General features: G+C 42.8%; 1 protein-coding gene across 4 annotated transcripts in view; it reads right to left on the bottom strand.

Moving 5' to 3' along the window:
• LOC124140039 (adhesion G protein-coupled receptor B1-like) overlaps positions 1–2,013 on the bottom strand; it is a 49,572-nt gene extending 47,559 nt beyond the window's left edge. For all 4 annotated transcript variants that reach the window (XM_046507376.2, XM_046507377.2, XM_048383987.1 and 1 more), the window contains exon 1: positions 1,892–2,013. The gene's annotated coding sequence lies outside the window, so the exon portion shown is untranslated. The remainder of the gene's footprint in view (positions 1–1,891) is intronic.
• Between the last annotated feature and the right edge of the window lie 21,978 nt (positions 2,014–23,991).

Genomic DNA, 23,991 nt, shown 5'->3' with positions numbered 1-23,991 from the left:
CCTGGAGAATCCAAGCCCCTGAAGAATTCAAGAGCCTGAAGAATTCAAGTCCCTGGAGAATTCAAGCCCCTGAAGAATTCAAACCCCTGAAGAAATCAAGACCCTGAAGAATTCACGTCCCTTAAGAATTCAAGCTCCTGAAAAGCTCAAGTCCCTGGAGAATTCAAGCTCCTGAAAAGCTCAAGTCCCTGGAGAATTCAAGCCCCTGAAGAATTCAAGCCCCTGAAGAAATCAAGACCCTGAAGAATTCACGTCCCTGAAGATTTCAAGTCCATGAAGAAATCAAGACCCTGAAGAATTCACGTCCCTGAAGATTTCAAGTCCCTGAAGAATTCAAGTCCATGAAGAATTCAAGCTCCTGAAAAGTTCAAGTCCCTAATGAATTCAAGCCCCTGAAGAAATCATGCCCCTGAAGAATTCAAGCCCCTGAAGAAATCAAGACCCTGAAGAATTCACGTCCCTGAAGATTTCAAGTCCCTGAAGAATTCAAGCTCCTGAAAAGTTCAAGTCCCTTATGAATTCAAGCTCCTGAAGAATTCACGTCCCTGAAGATTTCAAGTCCCTGATGAATTCAAGCTCCTGAAAAGTTCAAGTCCCTTGAGAATTCAAGCCCCTGAAGAATTCACGTCCCTGAAGATTTCAAGTCCCTGGAGAATTCAAGCCCCTGAAGAAATCAAGACCCTGAAAAGTTCAAGTCCCTGAAGAATTCAAGCTCCTGAAAAGTTCAAGTCCCTTATGAATTCAAGCCCCTGAAGAATTCACGTCCCTGAAGATTTCAAGTCCCTGAAGAATTCAAGCTCCTGAAAAGTTCAAGTCCCTGGAGAATTAAAGCCCCTGAAGAATTCACGTCCCTGAAGATTTCAAGTATCTGGAGAATTCAAGCCCCTGAAGAAATCAAGACCCTGAAAAGTTCAAGTCCCTGAAGAATTCAAGCTCCTGAAAAGTTCAAGTCCCTGGAGAATTCAAGCCCCTGAAGAATTCACGTCCCTGAAGATTTCAAGTCCCTGAAGAATTCAAGCTCCTGAAAAGTTCAAGTCCCTGAAGAATTCAAGCTCCTGAAGAATTCAAGTCCCTGGAGAATTCAAGCCCCTGGAGAATTCATGCCCCTGAAGAGTTCAAGTACCTGAAGAATTCAAGTCCATGAAGAATTCAAGCCCCTGTAGAATCCAAGCCCCTGAAGAATTCAAGAACCTGAAGAATTCAAGTCCCTTAAGAATTCAAGCCCCTGAAAAATTCAAGCCCCTGACAATGAGCGAGCTTCTTGAAGAGAACGTGCCTGGGAGATCTCTCAGATCAAGCTGCCAGTCCCTACTCTCTGTGCCTAGTGTTAGAACGGCGACTTTTGGAGGTCGGAGTTTCGCCAAAGTTGCCCCTGAGCTATGGAATAGGCTGCCATTGGATATCAGGAACATTGACAGTCCTACTTTGCTCCGATCAAGACTCAAAACCTATCTTTTCATCAAATCTTTCTTGGAGTATTGAGGCTTTGTGTTTTCCTAGCTGTGTAATGTCTCTTTTTTGTGTAGACTCAAATGAAGCGCTCTTGAGCAGTTCTTCGAATTGAATACCAGCGCTATATAAATCTGTAGTTATTATTATTATTATTATTAATGAGTGTATCTGTGATTCTGGTTTAACACAACACTCAGCAATAATCACGCCATACGACAGTGACCTGTATCTAACCACCAGATCAAATTAAACATGCCTCGTATGACATGGATGGTTGGTTGGGGACCTAGCCTAACCTGGAATCCCCGCGGAAGATCACAACACGCACAAATCTTCCTCAACGGACATGTACACCTGAACATGGTGATAGAAATCAATCCCCTAACAGTTACCACAACTAAAACTGTATGGTGAAAAACAAATACGAAGTTTTGCTTACATATTATCTTCAAAGACAGCAAGTAAATGTATTGTCACACTCCGGCGTACTCTCAAGCACCCATTCAGTCAGCAATCAGCCAGAATATGAAGTGAAGGGCATTTCACGTCACTAGTTAATGCTTCGGCATGAACTCAGGAAGTAAGACTGCGACAGTTTCAATTACCGGAAACACTGTAACCTCACTATGACAAAACAGATCACACGATATATGACCAGTGAAATGTATTTGAGCTGACTACTTTGTGTTATATCGTTCTGTATCCTGCTACGGGCAAGTCGACGGAGCTAGGAACTAAATAAGTCGAATTCTGTCTGTACCTTCTTGGGGTTCAGGGTCAGAATAGACCTTGATGGGATTCTGGGACAGAATAGACCTTGATGGGATTCTGGGTCAGAATAGGCCTTGGTGGGATTCTGTGTCAAAATAGGTCTTGATGGGCTCTTGGCTCAGAATAGGCCTTGATGGGATCCTGGGTCAGAATAAGCCTTGATAGGATTCTGAGTCAAAATAGGTCTTGATGAGATTTTTGCTCGGAATAGGCCTTGATGGGATTCTGAGTCGGAATAGGCCTTGGTGGGATGATTCTGAGTCAAAATAGGCCTTGATGGGATTCTGAGTCAGAATAGCCCTTGATGGGATCGTTGGTTAGAATAGGCCTTGATGAGATCCTTGGTCAGAATATGCCTTGATAGGATCAAGGGTCAGAATAAGGTCTTGGTGGGATCCTGTATCAGAATAGCCCTTAATGGGATCCTGGGTCAGAATAGGCCTTGATGGGATCCTGAATCAGAATAGCCCTTAATGGGATTCTGGGTCAAAATAGGCCTTGATGGGATCCTGAGCCAGAATAGGCCTTGATGGGATTCTTAGTAAAAACTGGCTTTGATGGGATTCTGAGTCAAAATAGGCCTTGATTAGATCCTGGGTCAGAATATACCTCGATGGGATCCTGAGTCAGAATAGGCCTTGATAGGATTCTGGGTCAAAATAGGTCTTGATGGGATTCTGGCTCGGAATAGGCCTTGATAGGATTCTGAGTCAGAATAGGCTTTGACGGGATGATTCTGAGTCAAAATAGGCCTTGATGGGGTCCTGGGTCAGAATTGGCCTTGATGGCATTATGAGTCAAAAATAGGCCTTGGTGGGATTCTGGGTCAGAATAGGCCTTGATGGCATTCTGACTCAGAATATGCATTGGTGGTATTCTGAGTCAGAATAGGCCTTAATTGGATCCTGTGTAAGAATATGTCTTGATGGGATCCTGGGTCAGAATAGGCTTTGATGGTATTCAGGGTCAGAATAGGCCTTGATGTTATCCTGGACAGATTAGGCCTTGATTGGATCCTTGGTCAGAACAGGCCTTAATGGGATCCTGGGTCAGGATAGGCCTTGATGGCATTCTGAGTCAAAATAGTCCGTGATGGGATTCTGTGTCAGAATAGGCCTTGATGGGATCCTGGGTCAGAATAGGCCTTGATGGGATCCTGGGTCAGAATAGGCCTTGATGGGATTCTGAGTCAGAATAGGCCTTGATGGGATCCTGGGTCAGAATAGACGCTCCAACAGTTATCACAGGAGTAAGACAAGGCCATCATAAACCACAGACGTTCCAACAGTTATCACAGGAGAAGGACAAGGCCATCATTAACCACAGACGTTCCAACAGTTATCACAGGAGTAGGACAAGGCCATCATTAACCACAGACGTTCCAACAGTTATCACAGGAGAAGGACAAGGCATCATGGACCACAGACGCTCCAACAGTTTCCACGGGAGTACAAGGCCATCAAGAACCACAGACGCTACAACAGTTATCACAGGAGTAGGACAAGGCCATCATGGACCACATACGCTCCAACAGTTTCCACGGGAGTACAAGGCCATCAAGAACCACATACGCTACAACAGTTATCACAGGAGTAGGACAAGGCCTTCAAGAACCACAGACGCTCCAACAGTTATCACAGGAGTACAAGGCCATCATGAACCATAGACGCTCCAACAGTTATCACAGGAGTACAAGGCCATCATGAACCACACTTTTCACACGCACTACAGTCCGACCGTGTGATCACTTCTCTCGCTAAATTCATAGGCAGGAGTACTTGACGAGGCAGTACTTGATGGTCCTTGACGGTAATGGTAGACACGGGAGATATTAAGTTCTCATTACGTTGACCTTTGTGATTTGCCTTGTATTGTCTTCATATTGGACACTTGATGTTCTGTTTGCAGTATATTATCACCCACCAAGTGTGCAGATGTGCTGTGAATATGTCTTACTTCCGACACAAACATTCTGACTATGCGTTTTCTTTATTATATAATTAGGAGACTCAGTATATTCTAATCGGATTTGTTCCATAATGACATTCACGGTTAGGTTAGGAAGATCTGTTGATAAATTTAACATCTCTCCTCATGCAGTCCGATGCTTGACGCGTATTATTTGTATACAAATCAGTGACTTTCAATGTTTGAGAGGGCCGCCTCACAACATTCTTATCAAACTGTCTAAAGTGATTAGTTTAATAAGGGTCTAATATGAATATGAGACTGCCCTGGGGAGCCCCCAAGTCTCAGCGACCAGATCAAAGTGTAAACATGCTACTTGAGGCAAAAGCATGACCAATTAAATGACGGCTTATGCGGTTCAAATACAGGTATAAGCCCCGCAAGTCTTTACTTTACTTTAGGTCTTCTAGCCTTTGGGTATCGCTCGATGACGTCCTTTTAGCAGTGCACTTCAATGTTCCGGCGCAGTATCACAGATCCTGTAATAAGACTGCCCAGTTTGAAAATAGCCAACTGTATGACAAGGCAAGAACCACAGACACTCCAACAGTTTCCACGGGAGTACGACAAGGCCATCACGAACCACAGACGCTCCAACAGTTGGCACATGAGTACAAGGCCACCATAAACCAGAGACGCTCCAACAGTTATCACAGGAGTACAAGGCCATCAAGGACCACAGACGCTCCAACAGTTGGCACATGAGTACAAGGCCATCATAAACCAGAGACGCTCCAACAGTTATCACAGGAGTACAAGGCCATCAAGGGCCACATACGTTACAACAGTTATCACAGGAGTACAAGGCCATGAAGAACCACAGACGCTACAACAGTTATCACAGGAGTACAAGGCCATGAAGAACCACAGACGCTACAACAGTTATCACAGGAGTACAAGGCCATGAAGAACCACAGACGCTACAACAGTTATCACATATTGATGTCTTTAAATTACGCTTCGGTTTGGGGGAAGAAACAGATGCAGTAGATTTGTTTGTTTGTTTGTTGTTTAACGCCACAGTCAGCAATATTCCAGCTATATGACGGCGGTCTGTAAATAATCGAGTCTGGACCAGACGATCCAATGATTGACATCATGAGCATCGATCCACGCAATTGCGATACGATGACCTGCATCAACACGATCCCGTTAGTCACCTTGTACGACAAGCATTGGTTTCTGAAGTCCTATTCTACCCCGGATCTTCACGTCAGATACAGCAGAAAGAGTAACAATAGTTTCATCTGGGTAAAACAAACCCTCACGATTGTGTGGTGTCATGAGAGCGGAACAATGGATTTCTGAGATAATGTTTAATATTGTGTCACATCAAGTGAGCAAATCTTGAGAGTCAGACTGAGCCATATCATGGCGAGTCTGTAAAAGACCCGTGACTGATATAATGAGCAACAGATATACTCCGCCGGAGTACGATCACACAAACTACAAGTCACCGAGCCTGACCTACCGATCTAATTTGCGGCTTCTTACGACAAGCACAAATTGCTTGGGGATAATAGGGAAGAGCGGTTAGATATCAAATCAGTATTTTAATGGATTCAAACCACCGACGAAACGAGGAACTATGTCATATCAGTGTCTTTTAACTAGTTTTGTTTTTCGCGCTGACAAACCAAGAATCGGGGATTCGAACCCAGGTCTAAATGAGGAACGATGCCAGTTGCTAAGAATGGACTTCTTCTGTTATGAGGTTTGAACAGCAACTTTTCGAAATCATGAACGAGTGATTCCGGGCTTTATGACGCTTGAAAGTCTTAATGTAAATTTAATGTAACCTTAATGTAAACTTGATGTAAACTTGATGTAAACTTGATGTAAACTTTATGTAAACTTTATGTAAACTTGATATGAACTTAATGTAGGAGGAAACCCGGAAGTAAGGCACAACTGTAGGTCGCCCACGCTGACCTGGTTGCTTAAATAACTGAGTAAGTGCATGGTACTGACAAGCAAACTATCATACACAGTTTCAAACCACCAACTGGGATACCATGACATGCATCAACCAAGTCAGCGAGCCTGACCACCCGATCCCGTTAGTCGCCTCTTACGACAAGCACAGTCGCCTTTTACGGCAAGCATGGGTTGCTGAAGACCTATTCTACCCCGAATCTTCCCATCTAATGGGGATGCTTTAAGTTTTTGTCTGACGTTCATATAGTTTGCCCCTCACTCCTCGAAGGTAAAAACTCCAATCAACTCACACGAAGAGGAAGTAAGCGACGACTTTCATACACTGTTTGGCCCCCATTCGTATAAGGTTCATACTTCAATGAACTCACACAAAGAGGAAGTCGCGCTTTGAATAACCTTTTTTTTATTTTACTACAGGGCGACAATGCGACAACACCTCAATTTTCGAGGTCTCGTTGTCGCACTGTCACCCCATAATACATGTGTGAAAAAGGGGTTAAGCTCAGTTATTGCCACAGTTAGGGGGCCGTGACCAACTTAGTAGTAGTTCTACCTGATACGTCTTGAATTGAAAACTCAAGTCCGTCCGCGGGTCCGTAGCGTTTTATTGTGATGTCTTCTCTGTGCTTGATGCTCATGCAACTCACAGTTCCAAACCGTCCCGCTCGCGCTAGTTTACATGCATATATAGCTTCTAAAAGTGTCATATTCTTAAAAAGGTAATTAAACCAGACCATGTAGTACCTCATCCATAATCCACAAGCCACTAGTGCAGCGGTCGCCCGGAAGATCTTACACTTGACCCTAAAGACAACGGACCTGACCTCGAGGCCCCCATGTGGTACAATGTACGTGTTTGCCTGAGTGAGGAGGGAAGGAAATGCACCCACTGCCGAGCTCGCGACACACTGAATACTGCATGTGATATACAGTAGATTACACATGATATACTGTTTATACTGCATGTGGTACGTATTTGCGGAAAAGGTACAACTTTCAGGACTCAAGATCCAAGTAGCATTTATTTCTTATACAACAGACCGCCGTCATACCACTGAAATATTGCTGAGAAGGGCGTTAAACAGCACACACAAATTCTTTTCAAAATGGAGCACTGCAGTCATTTTAAATAGCACCATATATATATATATATATATATATATATATATATATATATATATATATATATATATATATATACTGAGTCAAATCAAAAACTTCAAATTTTTAAAAGTAATCCCATATATGATATACAACGGACAAATGTATCAAAGAAGGTAATTTTTAATCATTAATGTCCAAAGAAGGATTTTAATTAACGGTGGTAACCATAATTTGTTCAAAGCACCTACGGTATTCGGTTCTAACATCAACAGTTTAAATCATAACTCCTAAGCACGGTGTATGGCCACCATGTGCGTTGACAACTGCACCTTGTGATGCTTGTGAACACATGATTGGGAAGACGACGCGATTGTTGCTGCAAAATCGTGCCAAGATCTTGCAAATTCTGTGGTTGGTTCTGGAGAGTGCACAAACTTCTGCCAAGAGCATCCCAGACGTGTTCGATGGGATTGAGGTCGGGAGACCTTGACGGCCAGTCTATGACGTTGACTTCCGCATTCTGAAGGAAATTCCTTGTCAAAAATTGCTGTGTGGGGTCTGGCATTGTCGTGTTGGAAGATCAAACCGGGTCCATGTGCTGCCATAAAAGGAAGACGTTCTGGTGCCAGTACCTGGTCGCGGTAAGCAGCAGCGTTGAGGTTGCCACGGATGACAAGAAGCCTGGAACGTGCATTGCCATAATAAGCACCCCACACCATGACACTTCCGCCTCGAAATCTGTCAACTTCCTGTACACAGAACTGGGCGTAAGGTTCATGACGGCGCCTCCACATCCCCGCCCAACCATCAGCAAATCGAAGATTAAATCGGGATTCATCACTGAAGACGACTTGATTCCAATTCCTCTGTGTCCATCGTAAGTGTCGCTTTGCCCACAATTGACGTTGACGTCTGTGTAATTGAGTCAGAATCGGCCCGCAGTAAGGCCGTCGTGCTTGAAGGTGAGCAGTTCTCAGACGGTTTCGAACAGTTTGCGCACTCAGTCTACCCCTAAACAGTTTATTTCTGGTTGATGTAGCCGTTAAAATTGGGTTACGTAGGTGACGTAAGACAATCTGACGATCCTCTGCATGTGACGTCACACATGGTCGACCTGGCCGAGGGCGATCAGCGGTGGTACCCGTTTGCTGTAGACGCGTCTGTAAATCATAAACAGTCCGTCGACTACAACCTATCGTCCTTGCGTCTTCAGCTACGGACGTTCCCGTCTGCAACATGCCGATGACACGTTCACGTTGCACATTTGAAAGGCGTGGCATGACAAATGGCCGTAAAGACTTTTGTTTTCTTGTGTTTTTCTTTTTTTGTTAATGACTGCTAACAAGTATGGCTTAAAACGTGTGCGGTATTATGGCCACGTGACCAGTTGCACGTGAAAAAAACATTTTTGCCACTATAGTGCTGTGCACATGATTTTGATCGATTCACCTGCACAAAAACGGGTGTTATCTGAAGACAATACGTGGCCATTACTGTTTAAATACACAATAAGGGCCCACAAACTGATCTTGTTATAGTGTGGTATGAGCTGTGACGTAGACCCAAGAGAATAAATAAAAAAAGGAGTCCAACTCAAGTCTAGAATGATTGGGAAAGTCTAGATTGCCTCAACTCTAGCCTGAAATTAAGAACTGTTTAGTGTTCATCTTTAATTTTATCGCTTTTATTTTGCAGACATTGATAGACCAACCAAAAAAGATATGGATGGGAAATTAATATCACATGTTATCACTGATCCAGTTAAATTCATCACACAATAAAATCTTAGTATTTGATATTATGAAGTGCATGATCATGTACATGTTAATTGTAGTAATTTGCATACTAGTCAATTTGATTATAATGTATATTATAGTGTTGCGCGGCATCATCGATTAACATATGATATCCTCACTTGATATGATATCCTCACTTGGACGACAATTTGACATTCTTATTCAAACTATGAATAGCTTCATCAGCGTCAGTACCGGTGTCAGTAGACTAATACAATTTTCGTAGTATCGATATGTATCTACAAAATAAAATGCAAAGGAGACCAGAACAATGCTTACTTTCATTGCTAGGAGTAAGGAAATCTAGACTTGCCAAATCGTTCTAGACTTGAGTTGGATTTCTTTTAGATTTATTCTCTATGGGCTGGAAGACACTAGGGCGTCAATGTCGCACGAAGAACTGACTTGCAGGGAGAATCCCGCTAGGGCCAGCCTGGGTCAGTATAATCTGATACGTTTCTTAGTCTTGTGTTTTGGCTGTTTGCTGAATAGAACAAGGGCACACAAAGAAGGACACAATGTAGAGATAAGAGCATTACCACCCGAAACAAGTCTGTTTATATCAGATATATATTACAGTGATTTGTAACCTCTGATCAAATAATAATTCCATTCGTTCCATTCTAAGCATTATAATATATTATGTATACTATTAGTTGAAAACTAGAGAAATATTGCATTTCAAATGATGGCAAATTAATGTCTAATACAGTGTATCTTTCTACATTTTGAATTCATTATAATTTTTGCAATAAAAGCGTAACATCAGATAGTGATCTAAACGGATATGATCCATACTGTGATAAGTGAATTATTAATTTCTATAAACTTAAATAAGAAAAGATAACCAACGATTAGGGAACTCACCAACCGAACCGTTTGTGAAAAGTCAACTATTCAAAGTTTAGGGGTTTGAACACAAACTCATTAAAATCAGATCTTAGTTCTCGCTACTGCTAAACAAAGATCTGAGGACATCCCATTACGGGTCACGTCAGAACGATCTTTCATCCGACCAATCAGAGCGTCGCTTAACAGATCGTGAAAGTGACAGTCGGAATGTGAATTCTAATCATGCAACCTCGAAAACTTTAACAAAGCGTATTCCAAACGATAGTTACAGGCTTAAAGACTGAATCCATACAATCTAGACCATCTATTAGCCATTCCATAATGTTCTTTTGTTACGGTTTCATTTTTTTCTCTCGAGAATTTGTTAAAATATGTTCCAAAGGGTAGTCGCCAATTTGAAATTAGTGCCGTAAAGCACAAGAAAGCTGCCTTCTGATTGGCTTATGTCAACTTCTTGTCAGTCATTTCATTTGTCGGTCAAAGTTCGGACAAGGTCGGTCTGACGTGACCCGTAATGGGATGTCCTCAGATCTTTGTTTAGCGGCAGCGAGAACTAAGATCTGATTTAAATGAGATTGCACCACAGACATGATGCTGGACTAACATCTTATCTCTGAAATAAACATATTTTACAGAAACAAACAGTTGTTAAATAATAGTTATAAAATAAAGTAAAAAGGAGCTAAGAGACTTTTTTTATTTTGCCAAATATTGGGCTCTATTGACTATATTTGTTTTTTGCGTCTGTATGACAGACTAACCTGATGCCTTTAAAAATAATGACTGAGTAAACCTAATTGAAAGACTTTCTTCATTATATCGTTTTCTATTGGCTGTCATCTTTTACACAGTGTTCTGAGAAAAATTATGATTCATTGTACTGTGCTGAAATATATAAATGCCCTTTCAAATCTGGGATGGATGAGCTCTGCTAATAGTGCAATGAAATAAGCAAGGTCTCTTATTTAGAAATGATCAAATCATCAAATTAAAGTAATTATAGCTGTGGAATGTGTTCAAATATGTTTGAAATTAATCCAACCTTGTTTAAATTTATATTGAAAGATTAGTCACGTCAATATTTAAATTACAATGATAGCAGGAAAGAATAAAACCTTAATACATGTATCTCGTTAATCAATCCAGCAGGTTTTTAATACGAGCAACGGACATCAAGAGTATTGGTTTGGTGCGTGTCTTATCACACATTACTTTCAGAAAGTGTGCATATTCTGTTTTGGGGGGGCTCCTTAAATGGAAACAAATTTCATAAGACGAGTCAAACATGTAAATATGATTTACTCCAGAACTAGTACAGATTACTTTAGGTTAGGGGAAAATGTATGTTATTATCAGAACTTTGGATTTCGGCAAGCATCGTGCTCGGGGGTTGTCTGGTCGGGTTTAGAGTGGGACTTCGTGTTGGACGTGTAGACGGCATTTACAGGTTTAACGTATCAATGACCAAAATGTTGCAATTCTCTATTTTGACTTGGCTTGCTTTGAATGTGTTAGTGGCGGATGCCGGCGGTGGGGCGGTGTGAACTCGCTTTTTTGCTAGCACCAAGTGTCATCATTGTTTGATGGTGAATCATGCTGCTGGTGTTGTCGGAATCGTGCAGTCGGCTCTACCTTTGGCAAAGATTTCTTACGATATTGGAAAAGCTATTGTCGCTTTTGTTAACTGATAAACATGAGCGATGATGTCAGTGTATACTCATGTAACAAAGAACAAAACGACAAGTGGGAGTAGTTTATCGTTGAATAAAACACCATAGGGAAAATAAACCATGTGGGCGAAGCACCGTGTGGTTTATTCTCCCTGCAGTGGTTTATTGTAAGATAAACAACGACCACGAATCGTTTATTCTTATATGAGATATCAACATTAAGTACAACAAAACATAATATCCTTAAGAATTAAGAATTATGTTAACAATGCCTATGTTAATAATCTCCATAATCTCCATAACTCTCTCTATGTTTAATACGAAAAAATAATAACTTTTGTTTGTAATAATCTGAAGGAATAATAATAGCTATAAAATCATAATTATTTGAAAATATGTAAATTATCCTTAACTGAAGTAGTCCTCTACACTATACATTCAGTGAAGAAGCCCACGATCATATTTACTTTTTAACATACATTATTGGAAATGTGATCAGCTGTTGAAGTTAAGTCTGTGACAATAACAAATGATATTATTGGGTCGAACTTCTATCAGCCAATGCTATATTGTGGTATTCTGAGTCTACAGTCTGGGTGCTTTTTGCAAGGCTACTCTCATTAATTTCATGGCGTATTTTAAAACAAGGGTCGATGCTTGCATTAATGTGGTGACTCATTATTGCGTTAACTTCATGATTTACGGTGTTCGCGAAGAACATTCCATGTGGGATCAATAGAGATAATCATCAGCATAGACTTGCTAATTATTTTATAATATTCATGCCAGCTCAAAAGGAACTTTGATTATGTTTATAGCACACACAAAGTAAGTAGGATTCTGATATATTTTCTTTTCGTTTTTGTTGTTTGTTATTTAACGCAACACACAGCAATATTCCTGTTATAAGACGGCGGTCTGTAAATAATCGAGTATGGACCTGACAATCTTCTGATTAATATTATGAACATCGATCCACGCAATTGGGATACGATGACATGCATCAACCAAGTCAGCGAGCCTGGCAAAACGATCTCGTTAGTCGCCTCTTACGACAAGCATAGGCGCCTCTAAATGCAAGCATTGTCTGCTGAAGACCCTTTTGTAACCCGAATCTTCACGGGTCAAGTGGGATTCAAAGGGTTTGTTAAGATGTCATAAAACTGAACTTTGTGGTTTAGCCACAGCAAGGCTAATCATATTGTGCTAGTCACAGTATAACTGGACAGAGGGAGGGCCAACTAGGCGACCCTTCCCCTCGCCCTTGTGGTTGACCTGCTTGGCAATATGGGGCAGAAAAAAGTCGATGGTGTGAGAAGATGATTTGTATTTAAGTGTCAAACATTGTACAATATGAAAATTTGTACGTAGTTCTGGTAGATATGTACAATGCCCGTCGAGTATGATCTATGAGACTCTAAAGTAATGTAACCCGTAAAACATCTATGGATTAAAAGAAAACACTATAAGTGAGTAAAAGGAATAAAAAGACATCAGCACAGGCAAACCCTGTCCCCCAAACCTAAGTCTGCATGTCCTCCCGTATATCCATTAAGAGATAGTTTCTGGAGCTTTTGAAAATCTTCCTGATTTTTATGAAATTGATGATTACGGTTGGTGTGGGGTGAGATTTACCATTCCTAGTTGTGTTTATTCTGCGGGTACTGACAATTTTGGGTTGTGTGTTGTGGCTGGAGTTAGCCTCTTGGGTGTATAGTGTGAGGTCCTCATCCGTGTCTCTAGGGCCGACTCTTATGACACCTCGGGTAAATGTTTGCCAGTATGGGATTTCAGTTGTGACGTTTACTTCAAAGATTTGTCTTATTTGTTTGGCTGATCTGAAAGCGTGTTCGTTTGGAAGAATAATTTGGAAACCCTTATTTTGGCGTTTTATGTAGGGGAGTAGGGGATGTTCTGTCGTTTGAACCAAATTCCTATTTTGTGTGTTGTGTATGCTGTGGAGAGGATTTTGGCTGGGACTGTTGAAAAGATGAAGAGGGCGTATGTAGTTATGAAGTTTAGGGGGATTGAGTGGATTGGGTGGAGGTGTTTAGCTTGTCCTGAATGAGGGACATTGTACAGAATATATATAGTAGGTGGAGGATTAACAGGAGAGGATTAACAGTAACAATTGCATACATGAGTGGGATAACATGAGTAAGTGTTGACAACAGAAGGATAATAGGTCACAACACGATGGACATAGGTGGTCAGAGATGTCTTTGAGGGAGATGGCCTTGATTTGCGATGATGGCGGATTCGTTCCGTGATGAGGCGTTGGGAGGCGGTTCACCCTCACCAAACGAGCCATCAACCTTTCTTCGGCTGACCCCAAACCTGAGATCGAACACCTCCGCCAAGTCTTCACCCACCTCAACAATTATACATCTAATCTCGTCGACAAAGTCATCTCCTCTGTACTCAATCCCACACCTAGATCTGCGACCCTTAAACCCGAATCAGCGCCCTTCCGCTTCACCCTCCCAGGAAAAGCCTCCCACATCATCAGCCGCCTCCACAAACAGCAAGCCAATATTGACACCCACATCACCAGGTCCAACTCCCTCAACACCCTGCTTAGAGCCAACGGCAGGAACACAACCAAACCCCAAAAGCCTAAATGTGTATTTTACCAAATTGACTGTAACTGTGGACAATCTTACGAAGGTGAAACATCCCGCCCCATCAACACCAGAATCAAAGAGCACAAAACCTCAAACATTAAATCCGACAGGAAATAAGCCATCTCGGACCATATCAGAAACTGTCCTAATCACAACATCATCTGGGACAACGTCTAAATCCTCCCCAACAACCTCTATGATTTCACTAAAAGAAAACTAACAGAAGCAGTCCACATTCGCCGCCACAAGCCATCAATCAACAGAGATCAAGGCTATTTCATCCCACTCGCCTACTATGAACTTATCAAGCAGTAATCACTTATCCTGTTTAATTGGCTTCATGTCCCATTGGCTTCCACCAATGTATTCTCTGTCCATCGAACCCACAACCACAGGTTTCTGGCGTGTCCAAGGGACGCAACTATGCACGGCGAATCCCGACGCCTTAGACGTCTGGCACACCCGTGCCTCCTTCTGGTAAAGAGTGCTCCGATGTGAAGGGCTTATTATAATCGTGTGGCAGGAGTATTGCGAGTTGCGGCGTTAGGCAACAAACAACTACATACATTTGTATGGAAATTGTGCTTCGGGTTCTACCGATAGAGCAGGACGTTAAGGCACTTTTACGAACATCTGATAATCTGAGTATTTACCTCTTACGCCCAATGGAATCAGTATCGGCATATGATGGAGAATTATTATTCTCCGGCGTTGACGTATTTTATTCAAAAACAAAGTGCATGGTAGTCAAATTCAGACAAAACCTTAAAAATAGATATTTGTGTGATTAATAAGTCGGGGTTCAAAGACACGCAATCAATCAAATCGCCCGATCCTGGCATCCCGAGCCATCTCGCCTCTAACTGTAAGAATAAGTTGAAAGAGACCAAGTCTCTCTCCGAATACCAATGTGGGTAAGATGAAATAGTAGTTTAAGGTAAAACAACTTACCACAGCCAACTGATCCAATAAAACACACAGCGGCAGCCACCAGGTACATGTGAAGGAAACACATGTCAAGCTAACCTGGAAATAAATACAAGTCAGTGAATGTCGGTTCCACAGCCAACACCATTCAAGGTTTATCAGTGCAAGGTACCTGTAAATAACGAAATGAGGCAAGACAAGACAAGACAAGACAATTTTTAGTCAGTATAGAGGCCAGTGGCCCACAATACAGACATTTAAAGGTTTCATTTCTTAGCGCTATTTTACACCGATACACACATACACATACACAGACATGTCAGACATATACAGTGATAAAAAAAAAAACACACAAAAGAAATGCCACGACTCACAGTCGAACAACGTGAACGAGCCTTGGGTATGGTACAGATGGGAGCCACCCACGCCCATATTGCACGGACCTTCGTTTGCTCCCGTCTTGCCGTTACCAACTTGATGCAACGTTACAGACAGACAGGGCGGACCGCTGACAGGCCAAGAACAGGCAGACCTAGGGTGACCACGCCCCATGATGACCGGTACTTGCGTACCTTGCACCTCCGAAATCGCTTCCTGACAGTGACGTCATCGGCGACAAATGCCTTAGGTCACAGGGTTAGTCGACAGACAGTGGCCAGAAGACTCAGGGCTTTTAGATCATACAGAGGACAGCTATTGACAGCGCAACATCGTCGTCTGCGATTGAGATGGGCCTGGACTGTACGACGTTGGCAACGACGTGACTGGCAGAGGGTCGTCTTCACTGACGAAAGTCGATTCTGTATGTTTAGGGCTGATGGAATACAACGTGTTTACCGCCGAAGGGGTGAACGAACGGCGGCGTGTTGCGTGCAGGAGGTCGTACCATATGGTGGAGGGAGTGTCATGGTGTGGGGAGGAATCTGTTGGCAGGAGAGGACATGGCTCCTCATCGTTGACGGAAACTTGACAGCTGAGCGTTACATGGATAACATTCTTCGTCCAGTTGTCCTACCATTTCTCCAACAGCAGCCACGTGGTGTCATTCATCAGCATGACAACGCTAGAGCCCATACAGCCAGAATTGTCACTAACTTCCTCGCAGCCAACAACGTCAACGTCCTGCCGTGGCCTGCACGCTCACCCGACATGTCCCCCATAGAACACCTCTGGGATTTGATGGATCGTCGTGTTCGACAACGACCATACTCTCCAGCCAACCGGCAAGAACTGATCTTGGCCCTCTAAGAAGAATGGCGTCTAATCCCACGTGACCTCATCAGACGACTGACTTTTTCTGTGCGTCGAAGAGTTTTTGCGTGTATTGAGGCATTTGGTGGTCACACACGCTACTAATGACTTGTTATTGAACGTGAGCGATTATTTATGTACTCTGCCTTTTGTCCATGATTCTGAAACCTCGAGTTTTGTACCACACCCAACTTTGGGGGGTTCTGACGTCATTCTCGGTCGCGGTATGATATATTGATCCTCTCAATACATTTCATTTCATGCATGTATGTTTTGTTGTTTTTGTGCAAGAGTGATTTCAAACTCAAGTTTCTTTTGGACGTCAGTTTATTTATGGATATGTTTACTGCACTGTCATTTCTGATGTATTTACTAATATACTTTTTTCTAATATAGGTATATGCATCACATACAAGTAAAACATGAATCTCGTCTTCTAAGTACATTTTGTACAGCGCCAGCGGTTTACCTTCGGCAGCTTGTGTTTACGGCTCACAAGGTCAGTCAGAGCTACCGCTCTACCATGGGAACCCAGAGCCTACGGTTCATGATAGACGGTCAGAGCCACCGGTTTACCTTCGGCAGCATGTGTTTACGGCTCACAAGGTCAGACAGAGCTATCGCTCTACCATGGGATTCCAGAGCCTACGGTTCATGATGGACGGTCAGAGCCACCTGTTCACATCAGGACGCGACAGCCACCGCTCTACCATGGGAACCTAGAGCTTACGGTTTACGATGGACGGTCAAGGCCACCCGTTCACATCAGGACGCCACAGCCACCGCTCCACCATGGTGACCCAGCGCCCACGTTTCACCTTGGTCACACAGATTGACAGTTCTCCTTTAGCAGCTAGAGCCACTAATTAACCGTGGGTAGCTAGAGCCCTCGGTCCATATTGGGTGGTCACAGCCACCAGTTCACCTTGGGCCATCAGCGCCAACGGGTCACCTTGGGCCATCAGCGCCAACGGGTCACCATGGACAGTCAGAGCCACCGGAAGCTGTTACACTGACAGTGTTCTTAAGAAGAATGGCTCAGGTAACACATGTGAAGCAGGCTGGTCGAATACAGAGACTTTCCAGAAGTACATCGAGGGTGAATGTGCCAGGTGTGCAAATCACGATATGTGTTTTGGTGTTTGTTGTTAAAAGCCATACACACTCAGGTATAAGCTCTCTCTCTCTCTCTCTCTCTCTCTCTCTCTCTCTCTCTCTCTCTCTCTCTCTCTCACGAATTATGTCCCTCCTTTGTCCAATCTGATCCCACCTCTCACTTACATTTGCTTAAAACAAAAAAAATGGCGGCGCCCAGTGAAGACTACCTGATCGATAATCAAAATCCATATTGTAATAAAACGGGTCTTATTTCGCACCTTGACTAAAAACATGAAAAGACTTGGAACATATCTGTTGATGCCGAATTGGCGTACACATTCTTTGGAAATCCTGCAATAGATCGAGATCTGCACGGAAATTTAGAAACCGGATGTCGGTTTCGTTTAGCATAGACACATTAGTCAAGCCAAAATATAACTCCATAATTCCAGCCTAGTTAGGCAAGGGTGGTAACTGGACTTTTATAGTCAGTTAACTCCCTTACCTCGGGAAGATAACAAAACGGCGGAGGCCGTACTCGTCTATAATTACAATGCTGATTACAATCGGGTTACATTTTGTTGTTTAAAGCCGCATTCTGGATTATTTCAACTGTGAGACCTGTAAATAATCGAGTATTGACCACATAAACCAGTGATTGATATCATGAGCACCGATCCATGCCGTCGGGGTACGATGCCACGTGCGCAATCACCTAAATCATCGAGCGTGTCCACCCAATTCATTTAGTCGCCTCGTACGTCAGGCATGGGTGGCTGGAGATGTACCCAACCCGGATTCCCCGCGGGAAATTGCGCACAAATCTACATCAACGGACAGATGCACCAGAACATGGCAATAGAAATCAATCCTCGAACATTTTACAATATTAAAATGATATGATGGAAATGAAAAGGAGTTTTGCTTACATATTATCTTCGAAGACAGCAAGTAAATGTGGTATGTCACACTCAAGCCTGAAATCCTGCTCCCGTTCAGTCAGCTATCTGACGGAAACTGCAGTGAAGGGAGTTTGCCGTCACTTGTAGAAGTCCAAGAAAGAATAGTGGGATAGTCCGGCGTCTAACGATAAACAAACAGCTGTGGCTGTAGGAAGCCGACTGTCCGATATCGAAACGCGGGCAAACCGATATGATGACCAGGAAGATGTTTTGGTGAGTGTGCCATATGTTCACATGAGAAGCATACAAACATACTGGACAAAAAGCGTTAACTGCAACTCTGTTATTTCTTTGCAGTTGTGCGAACGGCGCTTATACAGTGTCCTTTTTAACAAAAATGGCGCTTTGACCTGTTGTACAACTATCCAATTTGAGCTATTAACTCTGCGACCCGTGAAGATCCGGGTTGGAATAGGTCTTCAGCAACCCACGCTTGCCGTAAAATGCGACTATGCTTGTTGTAAGAGACGACTAACGGGATGGGGTGGTCATACTGGCTGATTTGGTTGATGCATGTCATCGATTCCAATTGCGTGGATCGATGCTCATGATATCAATCACTGGATTTTCTTGTCCAGATTTTTTACAGACCGCCTTCATATGCCTTTAATATTGCTGAGTGCGGCGTTAAGCAAAAAACAAACAAACAAACATGAACTCTGCAGATAGTTTAAGTGTAAAACACAACACGTGGTAATTGTTTGTTTTCGTTGTTTAACGCCGCACTTGGTATTATTCCATATGACGACGGTCTGTAAATAATCGCGGATGGAACAGACAATCGAGGAATTGACATCAGGAGCACGGATCCGTTTGCTTTGTTTTTGTTTGTTGTTTAACGCCGCATTCAGCAATATTCCAGCTGTATGACGGCGGTATGTAAAGAATGGAGTCTGGACCAGAAAATCCAGTGATTGACATCATGATCTGGGATACGATCCACCACGTCAGAGACCTTGAGCACACGAACCCGTTAGATGCTGTTCATTAGCCTCGGGCTAGTCAAGCTTGTCATTCTGTAAGTATAGGTGAGGTGAAATTGGGTTTAATCTCGCGTCCAAGATTATTGCACTTATGTAGCGACGTGCATGCACGTGTGTGTGTGTGTGTGTGTGTGTGTGTGGCTGCTTGTACTAGACCGATGCCGATTTATAGTGCTAGCCCACTGAGATATCATGCCGCAGTTTAACATGAATACCCCACTCAGACACAGTATACGGACTCCGAGCCGACCAGTCCTTGTTTTAGCCTATTAATGCCGAGCGCCAGACAGGGTAACAACAAGTACCATCTTTTAACGTCTTTTGGTATGACGCGGCTGGGGATCGAACCCCGGACCTTCCGCTCTCCGGGCGGACGCTCTACCATTAGACCACGGAGGCGGTCCCGAGGTTGATGCATGTCATCGATCCCAATTACGTGGATCGATGCTCAAGATGTCAATCACTGGATTGTCTGGTCCAGACTCGATTATTTACCGCCGTCATATAGTTGGGTGCTGAGTGCGGCGTTAAACAACAAACAAACTAAAACTTATTTTTGAAAATCATTAAAGTTGCTTTCAATTACAAGCACATAGAAACAATCTCGGTATACTTTTTTTTTGCCCCTCAGTTTTGACCTGAAAGACGAATAACATTTTGTTTTAATGTGCCCACATTCTAAAGGAAGTACACAAAATATAAAAAAAAGTAATACTGGCAGTACCTATCCCGTCACAACTATCATACCTGAAGGTTTTATATTTGAAAAGAAATCTCTACCATCGAATCGAAACAAATACTTCGATGAACATTCAAATTTAGTTGGACAAGTTTATGTATACGGGTTATCGTGTAGAAAACAAAGTTTTGTATAAATAAAATTATACGTAGAAACAACTTAAGACAATGACTTTCTGTGACATTATACTTTTATCCCCACACAAATTCAATTACAAAGATAAATTCTACTAAATCCCATCTTCCCGAGGCAGGAGCGTCCACTACCATATTTATCAAAAACTTGGCTTTGGTATAGGCTAGTGGACAGGCTTGACTCGGGAAGATGACTAAATGCACAGAGCAGTGAATACGTGATTGTATGTCTACAAATTGGTCTCCGATTCTAAGATAAATAATCTGGAAATGAACACATTGAGAAAGTGCATCATTAAACTGTATGCTTGTAGAGCGGAACTCGTGGGACGTCGGCTTGAGGAAGTGTTTAAGTCGGATATGTCTCCGACATGTGTCTATCAACCAGTTCATAACCATACATGCATTTTACATCCCTGTTAAAATGGAGTGTCATATTGAAAGACCCCAGTTAGCAGCTGACCATTATCCAGATTTGACAGTGCTTGTTTTCCAAATAGCATTTAGTTTTGCAAGTATTTCCAAGACCGGATGATAAGTTTCGAAAAATAATTCATCCCCTTGGAGATGTGAGTTTGGTTGTTTCGCGATCACGTGACAGGCCCCTCGTCCAATGGAAGGCCGTATATCGTGTAAACTTCACATTAAGGAATTGTTGCACAAAAAATATGAATACAAGCTTAACGTGGTAACTGAATTCCACATATTTGGTTGCGTCCAGTTTTACATGTTACATAAACAATGTTCTATTTATTAAATGTCTGTGCCTCAGCGGAGTTCATGTGAAACTACTTCACTCCTTGCATAATAATCCTTCTTCTTCTTGCATAATCTAAAGCAATATGAAATAGGTCTACGTCATTAAATCAATACCTCTTGTCTATCGGGGTTAAGCCCCATACTGTTGACCGCCAGGCAGAGGAACAACAAGTACCATCGTTTAACGTTTTGGTATGACGCGGCCGGGGATTGAACCCCGGGCCTTCCGCTCTCCGGGAGGACGCTGTACCACAAGACCACAGAGGCGGTGATGGCACAAGTCAGTGTTCAGGGTGGCTTCCCTTAGTTCCGTATCTATTCATTGTGGCTTTGAATCCCAGGTGCGCCTCGGTAGTGACTGTCAGTATTGTAGGTATGCTCATGAGGTCCATGTGTGGCTGCTGTGAAGCGGGACTTGCTGAGCCATAATGTAAGGGAACTAGTGAGTGTGAGTGTGTGAGTTGGGTTTAACGCCGCTTTTAACAGTATTCCAGTAGGGTCGGGTAGGTACTGAGGACCCGGGTACCCACAGGACTACCCGGACCCGTGGTTAGTCACGTGATATATTGTTTCATGACAAAAAATCACTAAATAACTACATGGTTACACGACAATTTAAAGTCTCTAATGTTCGCATTTCTTCATGACTATGAACACATTCCTTCTGACTAACATAAGTTTGAACAAAGCTAAAACTTCAGTCAACTTCAGTGTATGCATGACCACATCGTTTTATATATGTATCTAAATACATTCTACAGGGCTAATGTCAAACTATTCCCAATCGGACATTTTGTACCTATCTGTTGACACAAACAGGGGTACCCGGTAGGGTCGGGTAATAGGGGTGTGGGTACCCGGGTCGTAAATTTGGACTTGTGCCAGCCCTACATTCCAGTTATATCGCGGCATGTCAGCTTAATGTGAGAGGAAGGCCCGAAGTGATGCAGGTCTCAGACGATTACCACTTCGGTGAAACCCACGAGCACGGGTATGGTGCTGACAAACCAAGAAACATAATCGGGGCGAACCGGGATTCGAACCCACACCCAAGGGACGCCTTAGACGACTGGGCCACCCGTGCCCCCAAGTGAAGGATGAGTGAGTGAGTGAGTTTGATTTTACGCCGCTTTTAGCAATGTTCCAGCAATATCACAGCGGGGGACACAAGAAATGGGCTTCACACATTGTACCCATGTCGGGAATCGAACCCGGGTCTTCGGCGTGACGAGCGAACGCTTTAACCACTAGGCTACCCGACCACCTAAGTGAAGGATGAATAGATGAGGGGATATAGTAACTGCAGTCACTGAGTCAAACATGGGTCGAATTTCTTGGGGACTTCTCGGTTCTCGCTCTTCTCCATTTCTGTGTCCATTTGGACACCTATGACGTTCAACTGGCTGTCACTGATATATACAACCAGCCTCAACAGATCAAATAAACTTACAATGAACTACTGAAATAATGTACTGCATTGACTAGTTCACTTTGTTACGGTCCATAGCTGAAAGTTAGACAGGCTTAGAACTTCTTGACCAGCCCTTGCATTCTGACCAGTTCGTGTTATTCCGGGACAAACCGAACAGCGACTCGTGTCCCACTCGTGGCCATTTTTTAAACTGGGTTTCTAGGTGAAAACGCGTAAAGCTAAACGAATTGTCAACTGGTTGCGTAATGGTTCACATATATTTTCCTCATATATCATATATATTTCATATGGTAATGGACATATTGGGACTTACAGTATTATACAGTATGACTGAACACATTTAACTGTATCTTGGGTATATATTTAAAAGCAAGACATATGTAAAGTCAAAAAGTATTCCTGAGGGATTCCTTGACGGAAGTACTTGAAGTCATACGCGCATTCTGATTGGTTTGTCGTATTTTCGCACATAACGTTCATCGATGGGGGAGACGTGTCTTCTTGCAGGTTACGGAAACGGGCGAGTGGTGACGAATGCAGCCCTCTTATAGTGAGTGAGTTGGGTTTAACGCCGCTTTTAACAGTATTCCAGTTATATCGCGCAGCCCTTGTATAAATTTCCATTTTGAATGTATGATCTGTAAGTTCAATGCCCTAAAGTCTCCACTGGGCGATTGTTTCTGTGACATACAGAGTGTGACCTGGTTCATTTGGGATCATCATACCCAGAGGGTGTAAGTCAGTAAATACAGTGATTCAATGGCTTATCTTCTCCATACATGATTACCCACCAGCCACATTAATATAGCTTCTATATATTGCTGATTGCAGTGGAAGATAGTGGATATTACAGTCAGTAGTCCAGCAATATCACTGATGCCTGTAAATAATTTGAGTCTGGACCTGACAAATAAGTGGCTGCACATAGAAGTCATCCATGGCATCAGGGTTTGGTTAGTTTGTTTGTTGTTTAACGCCGCACTCAGCAATATTCCAGCTATATGACGGCGGTCTGTAAATAATCGAGTCTGGACCAGACAATCCAGTGATTGACATCATGAGCATCGATCCACGTGATTGGTAATACGATGACATGCACCAACCAAGTCAGCGAGTCTGACCCCCTGATCCCGTTAGTCGCTTCTTATGACAAGCATAGTCACTATATTAGCTGCAACACATATTGTTACAATTCCTGGGTTCTGGTATTTCTCAAAATATTGATCAGCACTTACGCCTCTTACGACAAGCTCCAAGCCAGGCAGGTCAACAACAAGTTTGGAGAATCATGTCCGGACTAATGCCAATTTTATAGTGCTAGCCCACTGATATACCATGCTACAGTTTAACATGAATACTCCAAGCCGACCAGTCCTTGTCTTAGAACCCTTTAACATGTTTGGAGAATCATATCTTTACATTAAGACACCAGATATATGGATTTCTAACTTATGTATTCTTTAATCCATACACTAGTACCTTGTGTCTTATAAATCACTAACTTCTAAATGCCTTTTCAACTGTCTTCTTT

The sequence above is a fragment of the Haliotis rufescens genome, unplaced genomic scaffold (genome assembly GCF_023055435.1).
Source record: "Haliotis rufescens isolate VD_foot unplaced genomic scaffold, xgHalRufe1.0.p SCAF_5, whole genome shotgun sequence".
Classification (NCBI taxonomy): Eukaryota; Metazoa; Mollusca; class Gastropoda; order Lepetellida; family Haliotidae; genus Haliotis; species Haliotis rufescens.
Note: the sequence above shows the minus strand (reverse complement) of the source record. Positions and strands in the feature narration are given on the sequence as shown.